This window comes from Capra hircus, chromosome 11, assembly GCF_001704415.2.
Source record: "Capra hircus breed San Clemente chromosome 11, ASM170441v1, whole genome shotgun sequence".
In the NCBI taxonomy this organism is placed as follows: domain Eukaryota; kingdom Metazoa; phylum Chordata; class Mammalia; order Artiodactyla; family Bovidae; genus Capra; species Capra hircus.
Window position 1 is genome coordinate 47,416,165 of NC_030818.1, and position 17,978 is coordinate 47,434,142.

At 42.3% G+C, this 17,978-nt stretch overlaps 1 pseudogene; it reads right to left on the reverse strand.

The window, feature by feature from the left end:
- LOC108637083 lies at positions 1,413-3,706 on the reverse strand (annotated as a pseudogene).

Here is a 17,978-nt window from a genome sequence, read left to right on the forward strand (position 1 = left end):
CCACTTTGAGGGTTTTTGATGTTGAATGGCCATACTGGGCTCTGTTCTCTGCAGTCATCACCTTGAACGATCTGTTTTACCTTCATTTTTCAGTTACAAGTGAGCCTGTTTTTCTTCAGGATTTTTGAATGTCTGGTCACATGAAATCAGTGGGGACTTTGGGCCAGCCAGGGTCAGGGCCTGGTCACCTATAGGATCTGCTCACAGCTGTAAATGATCCCTGGAAAAAAATTCAACCCATGTTTCAGTGCTATGCCAGCTGGGACAGCCACACCCTAAGAACTGCTAACTTGGTGGATGGATTTAGAACTGGAAAATGAGAAAAATCATTTACTTGTTAGAAGTTTAGAATATGAGAGGCAATAAGCAGAAAGTGATATTAGGAGGTGGATTAACTACTCTAAAGGACCTAATTCTGTTGGGGAGGAAGATACTGGAGTCAACCCTGTGAAATCATTCCTCTGGAGATCCTGGCTTAGAAGATTCTCTCCAGCCTATTTCCTGAGCCCAACACTGCTCCCCAAGCCCTACATTACTGAGTTCCAAAGGGGCCCCCAGGTGCACTCTCCCGCTCCCTTCCACTGCTGGTGGTTGACAGGACACTCGTCAGTCACGATCTGGCCTGCCAACTATGCTGCATCTTTTCCGACCACACAGCACCTGAGCACCTAAGGCCATGACTACAGACACACCTCTGAGACCACCACAATAAAACGGATATTGTAATCAAGCAAGTCCCACAGACTTTTTTGGTTTCCCAGTGCATTTCAAAGTTATGTTGGGTTTCTGCTTCCCTGGTGGCTCAGATGTAAAGAATCTGCCTGTAATGCAGGAGACACAGGTTGGATCCCTGTGTCGGGAAGATCTGGAGAAGGGAATAGCTCCAGTATTCTTGCCTAGAGAATTCCATGGACAGAGGAGCCTGGTGGGCCACAGTCAATGGGGTCGCAAAGAGGACACTACTGAGTGATTAACAGACTTTCCCTGTTCTTCAGTGGTAAAATATCTACCTGTCAATGCAGGAGACACGGCTTCAATCCCTGATCCAGGAAGACCCCACGTGCCTCAGAGCAGCTAAGCCCGTGCTCTAGAGCCCGGGAACCACAACTACTGAGCCCTCGTGCCAGAACTAGTGCAGCCCACGTGCCCTGGAGCTCATGCTCTGCAACAAGAGAAGCCACCACGATGAGAAGCCCTAGCACTGCAGCCAGAGAGTAGCCTCCATTCGCTGAAACTAGAGAAAAGCCCGCACAGCAGTGAAGACTCAGCACAGCCAAAAATAGTTATTTTTTAAAGTTCTATTAGTAGACTGTGGTATGATGTGTACAAAAGCGTTGTGTCTAAAACCTAAGGTACAGACCTTAATTGAAAAAATCTTTATTGCTAAAAAATGTTAACCATCATCTGAGCCTTCAACAAATCATAATTTTTTTTGCTGGTGGCGGGTCTTGTCTTGATGTTGGAGGCTGCTAACTGATCAGGATGGTGGTTGCTGAAGGCTGGGGTGACTGTGACATCTTCTTAAAATAAGACAACAGTGAATTTGCCACATCAATCAACTCTTATTTTCATGAATGATTTCTCTGTAGCACGCATTGCTTTCCAATAGTGTTTTACCCACAGGAGAACTCCTAAAGTTGAATGAAGTCAGTCCTTGCAAACCCTGCCACTTTTTCATCAATAAGTTCATGTGATATTCCAAATCCTTTGTTATCATTTCAACAGTCTTCACAGCATCTTCATTGGGAGTAGATTCCATCTCAAGAAACCACTTTTTTTTTTTCTCATTTCCTAGAAGCAGTTCCTCATCTGTACGAGTGTTATTATGAGATTGCAGCAATTTAGTCACATCTTCAGTTTCCACTTCTAATTCTCTTAGTATTTCCATCACAGCTGCAGTTACTTCCTCTACTGAAGTCTTGAATCCCTCAAAGTCATCTGTAAGGATTGGAATCAACTTCTTCCAAACTCCTATTTGTGTTGATATTTTGACCTCTTCCCATGAATCACAAATGTTCTCAATAGAGTCAAGAACAGTTCATTCTTTCCAGTAGGCTTTTTTTTTTTTTTTGCTCTTAAACATATTAATATATATTCAACTCATCCATAATAAGATAAAGATTAAAATATTCATGATAAGAGAAAAAGCACCAAGATGTATTTTCCTCTATCAAAATGCCAAAAATAAACAACTTCAAATGGAGAATAAATTTTATAATATCTACCAAAATAACCAATACATAGGCTCCTTAACCCATCAACTCTGGTTTTAAGAACTTATTCCACATGAATAAAATAATATATATTGCTATTGTTGTTTAGTTGCTAAGTCATGTCCAACTCTTTGTGACCCCATGGATTGTAGCCCACCAGGCTCCTCTGTCTGTGGGAATTCCCAGGCAAGAATACTGGAGTGGGTTGCCATTACCTTCTCCAGAATAGGTTTTCAATGATTCTGCCCAGATCCACCACTATCTCTGGCATCCACAGCATTATGAAATGTATTTCCTAACTAATAAGACTCAGAAGTAGAAATATCTCCTTGCAGAATGGATGTTATATTAGCGGGTAGGAAAACAAAATTTATCTCATTATGCATTTCCATAAGAGCTCTTGGCTGACCAGGTGCATTGTCAATGAGCCGGAATATTTTGAAAGGAATCTTTTTTTTTTCTTAGCAGTAGATCTCAACAGTGGGCTTAAAATATTCAATAAACCATGTTTCAAACAGATGTACTGTCTGAGTGTTGTTCTATTTAGGTTTTGTTCTATTTATAAAGCACAAGCAGAGTAGATTTAGCATAAATATTAAGGGCCTTAGGATTTTGGGAAATCAATAAATGAGCATTAGCCTCAAGTCACCACCTGCATTATTCCCTAATAAGAGAGTCAGCCCCTTTGAAGCATTGAAGCCAGGCATTGACTCTCTAGCTCACTGACTGGTCTCTAGCTATGAAAGTCTTAGACGGCATCTGCTTCCAACAGAAGGCTGTTTCATCTATACGGAATATCTGTTGTTTAGCATAGCCACCTTCATTAATGATCTGAGCTAGATCTTATGGATAACTTGCTGCAGCTTCTGCATCAGCCCTGGCTGCTTCACTTTGTACTTTTACATTACAGAGATGTCATCTCTCCTTAAACCTCATGCACCAGCCTCTGATAGTTTCACACTTTTCTTCTGCAGCTTCCTCACCGCTCTCAGCCTCTACAGAACTGAAGAGCAATAGGGTCTTGCTCTGGATTAGGCCTTGGCTTAAGGGAATGTTAGAGCTGGTTTGATCTTCTACCCAGACCACTAAAACTTCTTCCACATCAGCAATAAGGCTTTTTAACTTTCTTATCATTTGTGTGTTCACTGGAGCAATGCTTTTCATTTCCTTCAATAACTTTTTCTTTTTCTTTGGCCCATGAGGCCTAGCTTTTGGACTATCATGGCTTTCAACATACCTTCCTCACTAAGCTTGGTCATTGCTAGCTTTTGCTTTGAAGTGAGAGATGTATGACTCTTCCTTTCACCTGAAAACTTAAAAGCCTTTAAAGGGTTATGAATTGGCCTAATTTCAATACTGTTGTGTCTCAGGGAACAGAAAGGCCCAGAGAGAGGCAGAGAAAGGGACAATGACCGGTCAATGGAATAGTCAGAACACACGCACACACACAACATCAATCCATTAAGTTCACCCCTTGTATAAGCGTGGCTCATGGCTTCAAAACAATTATAATAGTCACATCAAAGATCAGTATCACAGAGCACCCTCACGAATGTAATAACAATGAAAACATTTGAAAGTGAAAGTGTTAATCACCCAGTCTTGTCCAGGTCTTTGCAAATCCATGGACTGTGCCGCCCCCAGGCTCCTCTCTGTCCATGAAATTCTCCAGGCAAGAATACTGGAGTGGGTAGCCATTCCCTTCCCAGAAGATCTTCTAAACCCAGGTTTTGAATCCAGGTCTCTCACATTGCAGGCAGATTCTTTACTATCTGAGCCACCAGGGAAACCCTAAAAAAGTGTTAGAAATACTGTGAGAATTACCAAAACATGATATAAATCCAAAGTGACAAAATGCTGTTATAATAATGGTGCCAATAGACTTGCTCAATACAAGGTCATCACAAACCTTCCATTAAAAAAAAAAAAGATATCTACAAAGTGCAATAAAACAAGGTACCCCTATACTCAGAGCCACAGGTGTTTCTAAATGCAGAAAGTATTGCCAGGCCTTGTTTAGGCTGTTTTCTCTTCTGAACAAGTCCTGGTTTTCCCTACCATGTGAATGCAGTCACCTTTTAAAAAATTTTTTTATTTTATTTTTTTCATTTATTTGGCTGTGCTGGGTCTTACTTGGTGGCACATGGGATCTATATTCATGGCTTGTGAATTCGTAGTTGCAGCATGTGAGATCTAGTTCCCTGACTAGGGATCGAACCCAGGCCCCCTGCATCAGGAACTCAGAATCTTAGCCACTGGACCACCAGGGAAGTCACTGCAGCCACCTTTCAACACCAAAAATAAAGATTATTGAGCCTCAAACCTTTTCTTGACTCCAACTCTCCAGGCCATGTGAATCATTCCTCCCCTACTACTTCATTGTGAGTTTAGTTTTCTTTGCAGACATGGCCATACTTTAGGGGTGTTAGGTAGTTAGAATAGAAAAAGGAGTCCAAATTGGCAGCAGCTAAAAGACAAAGAATGAGATAAAGCACAAGTAAAGGGAACAAAGGAAAAATCCATGGACCTGAGTGGGAGCCTCAGGCGAAACAAACATGCACACTCCCTGACTGATGATGGGGCCTAGCCCTAATCTGCATAGAGCAAGCTGGGGTGGGGGGAGAAGACAAAAAGTATAAAAGAAGGAGGCAAGATGAGTTGAGGTCTCTCCTCCAGGGTCAGCCTGCCCTCATGCCTTGGGGGTATACTATCCTCTATTTATCAAATAAAGCTCTGAGCTGAAACTGAGCTGTAACATTGATCCGTCATTTCAAATCTTTACTGCAGTGAGACTGAACTGAGGAAACTGCACACTCTTCCAACAGAGGAAACTGCCTCTGTGTGTGTCCCCTCCATCCTGTGAGCTCTGGGAGGGGAGGTGCTGTCCCCACCCAGCGTTGCATTTCCAGTGACTCACACAGTGGGGTTCAAGTTAACCCCTTTAAGACTCTTCTCAGGACACAAGGTACTTTGACTCTTCTATTAGTTAGGGTTCTGAAGAGAAACAGAACAAATATATTCATTATGCATAGAGATGTAGAGCCTCCCTTGTGGCTCACTGATAAAGAAAGAGTCTGCCTGCAGTGCAGGAGATGAGGGTTCAATCTCAGAGTCAGGAAGATACCCTAGAGAAGGAAATGGCAACCCACTCCAGTATTCTTGTCTGGGAAATCCCATTGTCAGAGGGACCTGGCAGGTTACAGTCCATGGGCTTGCAAGAAAAGTTGGACACGACCTAGCAACCAAACAACAACCGAATATAAAGGCAAGGGTGACACATGACCCAGAGAAGTTGACACATGAAATGAATCATCACAACTCCTCTGCAAAGCTGGATATTGTTTAGAGGTAATCAGCGTCCATTCCCTCCCACTTGTAGCCTCTTAAGTACACTGCAGACTCAAACCTGAGAGCTGTGTTTCCCAGATTCCCTTGCCGGCAAGGATATTATTAAGGTTCAGGTTCTGCCAATGGATCAAACTGCAAGAGATCTGGAAGCAAGGCAGAGACATCCTCCGTCCAGCACCAGGGACAGAAGAATAAACTCCTGCAGATGTAGTTTTACAGTGGCTGCTAGATTCCTATCCTCTTATGTCAGCTGTGCTGGCAGCACTGTAAGCAGATAGGGGTGAGGGACCCTGTGAAAGAGAACCAGACATGGCTTTCTTGACAGAAGAAAAGCCATTTTTGGCCAAAGGCATTTCATGATCTAATCCTGGCCTCTCACTGCTTCCATTGTTTCCCCATCTATTGGCCATGAAGTGATGGGACCAGATGCCATGATCTTAGTCTTCTGAATGTTGAGTTTTAAGCCAACTTTTTCACTCTCCTCTTTCACTTTCATCAAGATGCTCTTTAGTTCTTTGTTTTCTGTCATAAGGGTGGTATCATCTGCATATCTGAGATTATTGATATTTCTCCTGGCAATCTTGATTCCAGCTTGTGCTTCATCCAGCCCAGCATTTCACATGATGTACTCTGCATATAAGTTAAATAAGCAGGGTGACAGTGTACAGCCTTGATGTACTCCTTTCTGATTTGGAATCAGTTTGTTGTTCCATGTGCTGGTCTAACTGTTGCTTCTCCGCAATGGCAACAACAGAAACAGTGAGATACTTTATTTTGGGGGGCTCCAAAATCACTTTCAGATGGTGACTGCAGCCATGAAATTAAAAGACGCTTGCTCCTTGGAAGAAAAGCTATGACCAATCTAGACAGAATATTATAAAGCAGAGACATTGCTTTGCCAACAAAGGTCTGTCTAGTCAAAGCTATGGTTTTTCCCAGTAGTCATGTATGGATGTGACAGCTGGACTATAAAGAAAGCTCAGCACCGAAGAATTGATGCTTTTGAACTGTGGTGTTGGAGAAGACTCTTGAGAGTCTCTTGGACTGCAAGGAAATCCAACCAGTCCATCCTAAAGGAAATCAGTCCTGAATACTGTTTAGAAGGACTGATGCTGAAGCCTGAAACTCCAATACTTTGGCCATGTGAAGAACTGACTCATAGGAAAAGACCCTGATGCTGGGAAAGATTGAAGGTAGGAGGAAAAAGGGATGACAGAGGATGAGATGGTTGAATGGCATCACTGACTCAATGGACATGAGTTTGAGTAAGCTCTGGGAGTTGGTGATGGACAGGGAAGCCTGGTGTGCTGCAGTCATGGGGTTGCAAAGAGTCAGACATGACTGGGCAACTGAACTGAACTGAACTGAATCCTAGCCTTAATGCTTGTCCTTGAACAAGTCTCGGTGATTAACAATATTAAGGGAACAAAAGAATGCAGGAGCAAAGGAAAAGTAGTCAAGAAACAATAGCTGAGTGATAAAACAGAGCCCTAGTTCCTCCTGAAAGAATATACATCACAGTCTGATTCTTACCTTTGAGTTCTGCAGGCAACTCCACCCAAATGGAGGAGGGAATGATGATGTTGACCTTTTCTGATACTTGTGACTTCACTCAACTACAGCTTGAACTCTGTCAACTTTTGTCCCAATTCTATGCTGAAATCTCCTCTGCTCAAGCACCTTCACGAATATGCACGTCAGTTCAGTTCAGTCACTCAGTCGTGTCCGACTCTTTGCGACCCCATGAACTGCAGCACCTCAGGCCTCCCTGTCCATCACCAACTCCCAGAGTTCACTCAGACTCACGTCCATCGAGTCTGGGTGATGCCATCCAGCCATCTCATCCTCAGTCGTCCCCTTCTCCTCCTGCCCCCAATCCCTCCCATCATCAGAGTCTTTTCCAATGAGTCAACTCTTCGCATGAATATGCATGTACCCTTAGCTTAAAACTTCCCCAATTTAGATGTTCTGGGAGACATTGCTTTGGGAAAGATCCCACAGCAAGTAAGTTCTCCTTGCTGTGAATAATAAATCCTTCCTTCTCCCCATCTTTGGCTTGGTTGTGTCTTAGCCTGACACCTACAGAGGTGAACCCAGTTTTCAGGTGATAGTGGTAAAGAACCCACCTGACAAAACAGGAGACAGAGGAAACTCAGGTTCAATCCCCAGGTCAGGAAGATCCCCTGGAGAGGGAAGTGGCAACCCACTCCAATATTCTTGCCTGAAGGATTCCATGGACAGAGGAGCCTGACGTCTACTGTCCATGGGGTCACATAGAGTGGGACATGACTGAACAACCAACACTAACAGCATTGTATAGAAAATTGATCTAGAAAATTGATTCATTAACTCAGCTTAATGAAATTTGCTCCTGAAAATGCTCTTGAGGTGTATTAATGTTGGTATGATTCTATTTTTTAAATTTTGTATATTTAGATCCAGAGTCCAAATAACTTCAGGTCAATCCAATGATATTTCATCTGGGGTTCAGTGCGAAAAGGAAAATGAAAACACTTTAGAGATTTCAAGAAAAATTGGTTTATTGCAGAGAATGAGGTACTTGAAGTGAGGAGTAAAGCCTGGGGCCAGCATCTACATTTTGGTTGAGCTGCCTCTGTAGGTCACAATCTAGAGGTAAGAAAGCTACAGGGACCCGCTGATGTCACCTGAAAACTGGGCTCACCTCTTTGTAGGTGTCAGGCCAAGACACAACCAAGTCAAAGATCAGGAGAAGAAAGGATTAATCACAGCAAGTAAGGAGAAATACTTGCTGTGGAATCTTTCCCAAAGCAGTGTCTCCCAGAACATCTAAATTGCGGAAGTTTTAAGCTAAGGGTACGTGCATATTCATGAAGGGGCTTGAGCAGAGGAGAATTTAGCATAGATTCGGGGCAAAGGTTGCCAGAATTCAAACTAGTTGACTGAAGTCACGAGGATCAGAAAAGATCAACATCATCATTCCATTCTCCACCTGGGTGGAGTTTCCCTGAAGAACTCAAAGATAAGTATCAGATTGTGATGTGTGTCCCTTGAGGAGGAACTACAGCTCTTTTATCACTGAACTATTGTTTCTTCAAGGCTCTTCCTTTGTTCTGCATTGTCTCTCTTCCCCTAAGATCCCTAATTACTGAGACCTGTTCAAGGGCAAACACTGTGGCCAGGCTTAGGTCACAAAATGCCTTAAGCCAAAAATGGCTTCTTCTGTGTCAAGGAGAAGGTGACAGAGGGTAAGACAGTTTGGATGGCATCACTGATTCAATCAACATGAGTTTCAGCAAATTTGGGGAAATAGTGAAGGACAGAGAAGCCTGGCATGCTGCAGTCCATGGGGTCACAGAGTCAGACACGACTTAGCAACTTAATAACAAATGTCAAGAAATGCTTTTGACTTCCCTGGAGGTCCAGTGGTTAAGAGTCTTCCTGCCAGTGCAGGGGACATGAATTCAATCCCTGGTCCAGGAAGATCCCACATGCCACAGGGCAACTAAGCCCACGACTACTGTGTCCTTGCACCCTAGAGCCCGTGCTCTGCAGGAAGAGAAGCCTCCACAGTAAGAAGCATGTGCACCACAACGAGAGAAAACCTGCACACAGTGACGAAGACCCAGCACTGCCAAAAATAAGTAAATAAATTAATAAAAATTAAAATAAAGAAAGTGTGCCTTGTTCTCTTTCTCCAGGGACCCCCTACCCTATCTGCTTACAACACAGGTATATGGTTTTCCTTCTTATTTCCATTTTCATTTTATGAAAAAATTAATCAAGATCATGTTTTTTTCTGTGTATGCTATAAAATTTAACAATGAAAGATGACTTGCTTATCAATCAGGAATTTATTTTTGTCAAATTGAATCATACTGACCACATCTTCTAATATTATCATCTGTGTTTTGTGATTTTATCTTTACCAAATCTAATTTTCCTAGTGAGAGTCTAAATTTTTTAATTTTGCTGGGAAAGTTTAATTCTCCTGTCAGTTTTTAATCCATAAAAAATTTCACCCTATATGGCTTTATCTGTTGACAGTTTAAGCACATGTTGAACATTCTTACATAGACTAATTTTTCTTGGATCAAATTTTTGCAGTTCTGATGTTACCCACAAGATGTGTGTGACTTTATGATATAACAAGCAACATAAGCAATAAGACTAAAATATATTTAGTCATCGTACCCTTGTAATTTCCTAAGTTATTAGGGTGATTAAGAGCATCTTTTGTTTTAATACTTGGGTTTTATCCTCAGTTCCTAAAATAGCTTCAGAGATCTAAAGATAAATAGATATCTTTTATTTGCGATAACAACCACCCTTCAACCACACCTGAGTTTATTATGTTAATAAGATAATTTTTAGAAAGCCCCTAGATAACCACAAATGGGGGCTGGTTGCCAGAGGAGCCAATCGAGTGATTATAGGGTTGCAAGTTCAGCCTCTCCTCCTATCTCTGAGAGAGGAAAGAGACCAGGTGTTGAATTAATCATCAGTGGCCAGTGATTTAAGCAACCATGCCTATATAATAAAGCCTTTATAGAGATGTCCCTGGTGGTCTAATGGTTAAGAGTCTGCCTACCAGTGCTGGGGACATGGGTTTGATTCCTGATCCAGGAAGATTCCACATGCCATGGGACAAGTAAGCCAGTGTGCCACAGCTAGTGAGCCCACTCCCTAGAGCTTGTGCCCTACAATAAGGGAAGACACAAGCCTCAGCCCTCCAACTAGAGAGTAGCCCCCGCTCGTTGCAACTAGAGAAAGCCTACATGCAACAATGAACACCTAGCATAGCCAAAAATGCACAATTAATTTTTTAAAAAGTCTTCTGTAAAAACTCCAAAAGATAGAGTTTGGCAAACTTCTGGGTTGGTAAACAAGAAACATCCATGTGACAGGAGAAGGGTGAACCTTGACTCCATGAGGACAGATGCCCCTGTGCTCAGAATCCTTCTGGACCTTGTCTTGCAAGTTATCGGAGACATGGGGAGCCACCACTTGTGACTAGTGTTTGAAGTTGGAAGGAGGCAGGCTTGTGGGACTGAGCCCTTAACCTGGGGAGTCTGCACTAATTCCAGTTGAAAGCGAAAGTGAAAGTGAAGTCGCTCAGTCGTGTCCGACTCTTTGTGACCCTGTGGACTGTAGCCCACCAGGTTCTTCTGTCCATGGGATTCTCCAGGCAAGAATACTGGAGTGGGTTGCCATTTCCTTCCCCAGGGGAATCTTCCCGACCCAGGGATCGAACCCAGGTCTCCCACATTGCAGATTTCACCTCTGAGCCACCAGGGAATTAGCATCAATATTAAATTGAACTGTAGAACACCAAGTTGTAGGTATTGCAGATTCCTGTTCTGTAGGGGTTACAGAATTGCTTGATGGAAAATCCGCTTATTTGGTGCCCAGAAATGAAGCATTCTGTGAAAAGTGTTGCAGTAGAAGGAAACAGAGGAGCTGTTTTTGATTTTTTTTTTTTCAGTGTCATGGTTGTTTCTAGAGTTCTCTGTTTTGGAGCTTGCCAGGTGGCGCTAGTGATAAAGAATCCACCTGCTGATGCAGGAAACTAGGGTTCATCCCTGAGTCAGGAATATCCCCTGGAGGAGGAAATGGCAACCCACTCCAGTATTCTTGCACGGAGAATCCTACGGACAGAGATGCCTGGTGGGCTACAGTCCATGGGGTCGCAAAGAGTCGGACACAGCTGGGCACACATGTGTTCTATTCTAGTCGATGTCAGATTTATTTCTTGGTTATAACTTCTACAGGTAAATTCTACCAGTAATCAATTCACTATAAGTGAATTAATTGTACACAAATCAATTCTTTGCCTGGTTTCTTAATTGAAGCAAAGTACATCGGAACAAAAAGGCAGAGGATGCATGGGCATAGTCAGCTCATAGTATTCCTATCTTCAAAAAAATTCCTGCTTGTCTGATTTCCTTTACTATATAATATACTTGCCCTGAGGATTAAGTTAAACAATAGGTCAAAGGCTTAGCACTGTATCTGGAGCATTAAGTGCTCAATAATTAATCACTGTTATACTAACTCTAAGTGTTTGTGAGTTAAAAATAAACTTGGAATCCTGTGAGATGGATGCTATTATAATCATCCCCATTTTACCATGAGGGAGCATAATGGATAGGTGGTTGGGTCACGTGATTCTAGAACATGAGACCAGGTCTCCTGACACTGGTTACCAAATCCTTTGCAGGGGAAAGAATGGTTCTGTCCCAAGAGGGTGCAGACAGCTCTGTGTTGTACCAAGTGGGCACAATGGTGATATACATGTCAGATCATTGCGGGAATTCAAATCAAACACTGCCAAGGACTTCCTTGGTGGCTCAGGTGGTAAAGTATCTGCGTGCAATGCAGGAGACCCAGGTTCAATCCCTGGGTGGGGAAGATCCCCTGAAGGAAATGGCAACCCACTTCAGTATTCTTGCCTGGAGAATCCCATGGAAAGAGAAGCCTGGCAGGTTATAGTCTATGGGGTCCCAAAGAGTTGGACACGACTGAATGACTAACACTTTGGATATTACAGGATAACCTCTCTATTTTAGGGCTTCCCTGGAGGCTCAAATGGTGAAGGATCTGCCTGCAACGTGGGAGACCTGGATTCGATCCCTGAGTTGGGAAGATCCCCTGGAGGAGGGCATGGCAACCCATTCCAGCGCTCTTGCCTGGAGAATCCCCATGGGCAGAGAAGGCTAGTGGGCTATGGTCCATGGGGTTGCAAAGAGTCGGACATGACTGAGTGACTAAGCACAGCACAGTCTCCCTACTTTAAGGTCAGTTGATTAGCAACCTTAATTTTTGCTTTGTCATCTAACCTAACATATTCACAGGTTCTGGGGGATTAGCACATGGACATCTTTGGGACCCAATATTCTGCCCACCACAAGCCTGTAGAAGTCTCCTTGGGGAAAAGTAAGGCATAAGAGGGCCCATCATATGGAAAATTGGTCAGTTCCTGCATTTCATTCTAGCTGTTGGGCAAATTCCTTGGAGATGGTGTGATGTGGCTTTGGTGTCAAGCAGATCTGAATTAGAAGTGTAGGTTTAACACTTACTGATTAGTTACTCAGACACTGAGTTATCTTCTCATCTTCAGGGTGACAATGGTAATACTTGAGGCACATATTTTTAGCAAGAGTTCAATAAGACAACACCCGTGACTCTGCCTAACACATTCCAAGTGTTCAATATCCTTCTACTGTCACCCACTTTACGATATGTAGGATCTCTTATCACCTCTTGACACTTATTTACTTAGCAGATATCTATGGAGCATGAACTATGTGTTGAGTATTGTATTAGGTGCTGAAGGGTAACCAGCACCTGGATCTGCCTTATCTGACCTTCAAAAACACAGCGGGGACAGCGCTGGATGATGGATCATGCAAGGAGCAGCAGCAGAGAAACCAGAGGGTGGCGATGCTTCCTCCAAGACCTGTGTCTGTCACCTTTTACTAGGCAAGGCCCAAGAGACCCCTGAATTACAGGGCAAGGCTGCCAGGAATGGGAGAGAGTAGGTGTCAAGAAAATGGGGTTTGAATTCAGACCTAGATTTAAAAAAAAAAAAACAATACTTTTCATTATGAAAATTCCAAATATTAACAAAAGAAGAGAATATAAAACTGTGTTGTTTGATTCCACAGCCACTAACTACATGTGGCTATGGAGCACTTGAAACATGACTAGTCGGAAATGAGATGTTCTGTAAGTGTAAAATACCCACCAATTTCAAAGAATTAGTTTTTAAAAACATAAAATATCTCATTGATAATTTTTTGTATTAATCACGTTTGGTATGGTGGAGCAAATAAACTGTATTACTATAATTACACATTTCATTCCTTTTTTATTTTTATTTTTAGAATAATTTTATTTATTCACTTATTTTTGGCTGTGCCAGGTCTTTGTTGTTGTGCAGACTTCTCCCTAGTCTTGGTGAGCAGGTGCTGCTCTTCATTGCGGTGCACAGGATTCTATTGTGGTGGCTTCTCTGCTACAGAACACGGGCTCTAGAGCATGTGAGCTTCAGTAGTTCCAGCACAGGGACACAGCCTTGCGATTCCCTGGCTCTAGAGCACAGGCTTAATAGCTGTGGTATATGGGCTTAGTGGCTCCAAGGCCTATGGGGTCTTCCTTGATCAGGGATCTCACCTGTGTCTCCTGTACTGGCAGGTGGATTCCTTACCACTGAGCCACCAGAGGAGCCCCATTCCTTTCTTTTTCTTTGTTTTCCCTAAGTATTTATTTGACTGTACGAGGTTTTAGTTGCAGCATGTGGATGCTTAGTTGTGGCATGTGGGATCTCCTTGCCTGACCAGGGATTGAACCTGGGCCCCTGCATTGGGAGCACAGAGTCTTAGCCACTGAACCACAGTGGAAGTCCTACCTCCATTCCTTTTAAAATGTAGCTAAAATATTTTCAATTATGTATATGGCTCACCTTAAATTTCTATTGAGTCAAGCTGATGTAGAATAAATCCCAATTTTGAATGAATCATTCAACTTCAACAATCACCAATTTTTGAACACTACTGTTTCATCTATATCCCTACCAACCTCCACCCCACTGAATTATTTTGCAATAAGTTCCAAATATTATTCATATGTATATATTTCAGAATGTACCTCTAAAATGACTATTTTTTAAAGTAGTCTCATTATTACACTTAATAAAAACTAACCTATATCAATTATATCTCAGTAAAGCTGGGAAAAACTGACAGTAATTCTTTAAGGTTATGATATAGAGATTTCTGGTTTCAGTAAAGATGGAATAGACTGATTTCTTCCTCTTTCTGGTATAGCTAAAAACCCTGGACTTAATCATACAAATTGGGCTTCCCTGGTGGCTCAGTGGTAAAGAATCTGCCTGCCAATGCAGGAGATGTAGGTTTAACCCCTGGGTGGGAAGATCCCCTGGAGGAAGAAACGGCAACCCACTTCAGTATTCTTGCCTGAAAATTCCATGGACAGAGGAGCCTGTCAGGCTACAGTCCACGGAGTCACAAAGAGTCGGACATGACTGAGTACACGTGTGTTTGTGTTAACAAGCAGTTGGAAGCATACTTGAAGCAAATGAAAAATGCCTCAGCAAAGAAATAGAAGATTTGAAGAAATGAAGAAATAGAAATGAAGATTTAGAAGAAATGAAGCACCAAATGGAAGTTTAAAAACAAAATAAAATAACTAAAAGAATAAAAATCACTAGATGGACTCAATAGCATAATGCTGTGACAAAGGAAAAAAAAATCAGTAAACTTCAAGATAAAATAAATTATCCAATATGACCAACACAGAGAAAACAGACTGGAAAAGAACAGAATTTCAGGGACCCCTGAAGTGAAGTTGCTCAGACAATAACAAAAGATTTAGCATTTGATGGTGTTGGGGTACCACAAGATGAGAAAGAGCAGGGGGCTGAGAAACAGTCTACAAAATTATGGCTAAAGGTTTCTCAAATTTGGCAAAAGACATGAACAGATTCAAGAAACTAACTAAACCCCAAACAGTACAAACCCAAAGAAGTTTATGCCAAGACTCATCATAGTTAAACTTTTGAAAACTAAAAGCAAAGAAAAATATTGAATGTATCAAGTGAGAAATGGCACCTTCAACAACAGGTTTCTCATCTACAATGATGAAAGAAAACTTAGAATGCTATGTCCACGGAAATATCATTCAATAATAAAAGGGATATTAAGACATTCTCAGATGAAGAAAAACTAAGAGAATTTGTCACCAGCAGACCTGCCATAGGAGATAGCGTAACTATGTTCTCTACAAAGAAAGGACTCTTAGAATATCAAGAAAGATGAAAGAATATGGGAAAAGTAAAATGTGAGTAAATACAGATTTTCTTCTCCCCTTGAGTTTTCTGAATTATTTCATGGTTGAAACAAAATTATAACATTGTGTGATCTGTTTCTCAAAGTATGTATATTAAATATATAAAACAATTATAAATGCAAGAAGGTAAAGGGACCTAAATGGACATAAGATTTCTATATTTCACACAAAGCAGTAAAATGCTTACACTAATAGACTGCAATATTACATACATATGTACATATCTGTGTATAATATGAAGAGCAACTACTAAAAAAAAACTGTACGTAAAGATACATCCAAAAACACTGGTGCTATATGAAAATGAAATTCAAAAAACTATATACACATAATCCATAGGGGGGCAGGAAAAAGGACACAGAAGAATGGAAAACAGAGGGAATAAGCCAAAACCAAAAAATGATTCATAAGCCCTAATATATCAATAATTACAATAAATATAAGTGGTCTGAATACACCAGTTAAAAAAGAGATTGATCCAGGGGATTAAAAAAATATATGACCCAACTATATGCTGTCTACAAGAAACTAACTTCAAATATAATGATAGAGGTAGGTCAAATATAGAACAATACCTTGGGAATTCTTTGGCAGTCCAGTGGTTAGGATGCCATGCTTTCACTGCCAAGGGTGCAGGTTTAATCCCTGGTTGGGGAACTAAGATCCTACAACCACTTGCTATGGTCAAAAACAAAACAAAAGCAAAAATGGGATACCTCAAAATACTATGCAAACATTAATCAAAAGCAGGGCCTTGCTGAAATCTTGACTTCAGGCTTCTAGTCTCCAGAATTATAAGGGAATGTAGTTCTCTTGAGCAGCCCAGTTCGTGGTACTTGGTTATAGCAACCACTGGAAACTGATACACTCCTCCTTTGGAGCTAAGCATACAACTCCCCCTGGGGAGCCTTCCCTTGCACCACCTTGCCAACCAAACCCCAACTGCTTGCCTCCTCCCATCACTCACTTATCTGTTTCCTCCACTAGTCAAGGGGGTCATTTCCACAGGGGACACAGCAGAGGCTTTGTGAGGGCAGGGAACATGCCTCCCTTTCTTCTGCCATGCATTCCTTCCCAAACTAGTTTTTAAGTATTATTTTCAGCCCAAAGGATACATCACTGAACAAGACAAACAATACTTTTACTTTCAGGGAGCTTGGGTTCTAGTGGCTCAAGGGAGACAAAAGCTTCTAAGCATGCTAATCGAATACAAAATGTCACTTCAGATAATGATAAGTTTATGAAGGAAAGTGACGGGCGAAAGAAAGATGGCTCTGGAGAAGGGAGAAGTGGGGACTTAGGGAGAAGGCTTGCAGTGCCCTTACAAAGGCAGCAAGAGAGACCTGAATGGAGCCAGCCATGCTGTGTAAAACCCATCTTCCTCATTAAGGTCTGCATTCCTTGCGACTTGGGATGGTGTCTGTAGAGCTTGTCATTTTGTTCCTAGAATCTGTGATGTATTTGAACTGGCACTGACCCCCACCTGGAGCAGGTGCCCAACAAAATCATGTCTTGTTGAAGGAATGTCTGAATGCGGGATGTTATGAGAAAAATGTTAGAAACCACAGAAAGGTCCTGGTATATCTCGGGTGTTCAAAAAACACCCCTGCCCCCGCCCTTTTCTCTCACTGTTAGCAGCACACATGAACTTGGAGCCCATTGGCCCCGTACAACTTGACCATCACATCACCAAAGATGCCCCTTTCCAGGAGACTGCCAACCAACATGACTCCATTCTGCAAACCCCACATGCAGGTCAGAGCAGGCTTACTGGCTCCTCACAATACAAGCATTTCATGCTGGCAATAAGCAGTCATACTGATACAAGAGTTATAAATTTACAAAACCCTCTCATATCCACCATACCCCTTCAGTTTTTCCAAATCCCTTTAATGCAGACGGCACCATCTCTGCCATCTTTATAGACTAATATCCACTCTCAGAGAAGCAAAGGGATTCCCCAAAGTCCACCCACGGGAAGTTGGGGGAGACTCTGACTTCAAATCTCTCACACCTCTGGCTACACTACAAGGCCAGGCCGGGAAGAAAATCTAGTTCATGACTCACCAGCTGAGGGAGGTGTCAGGAAAAGGAGACACCTGGTTGTGCAAAATCAGACTGTGCAATCCAGGGACTTCCCTGGTGGTTCGGTGGTTAAGAATCTGTCTTCCAAGGCAAGAGAAGGTTTGGTCCCTGGGTAAATAAGATCCCACCTGCTGCGCAGCAACTAAGCCTGCAAATGAAACAAAGACCTAGCACAGCCAAAGAAAATGAGAGAGAGAGAGACACTGGGGTCCTGAACCACATATTGTCAGCAAATGTTATTTTAGTTACTGATGGCAAAAGTTCCAGAAATAGTGAAGTCCTTTGTTGTCTAGAAAGAGACTGCCGAGTCTGGGTCAGAAGCCCTGCAAGCAAGACAGCGCTCCCCCCGCCCCCACACAGCCACACCCCCGCTGCCCCCCAGCTGGCTAGGTAACCTCAGGTACATCAGTGAACCTGTTGCTTTATTGGGCTTCCCAGGTGGCACTAGAGTTAAAGAACCCACCTGCCAATGCAGGAGATGTA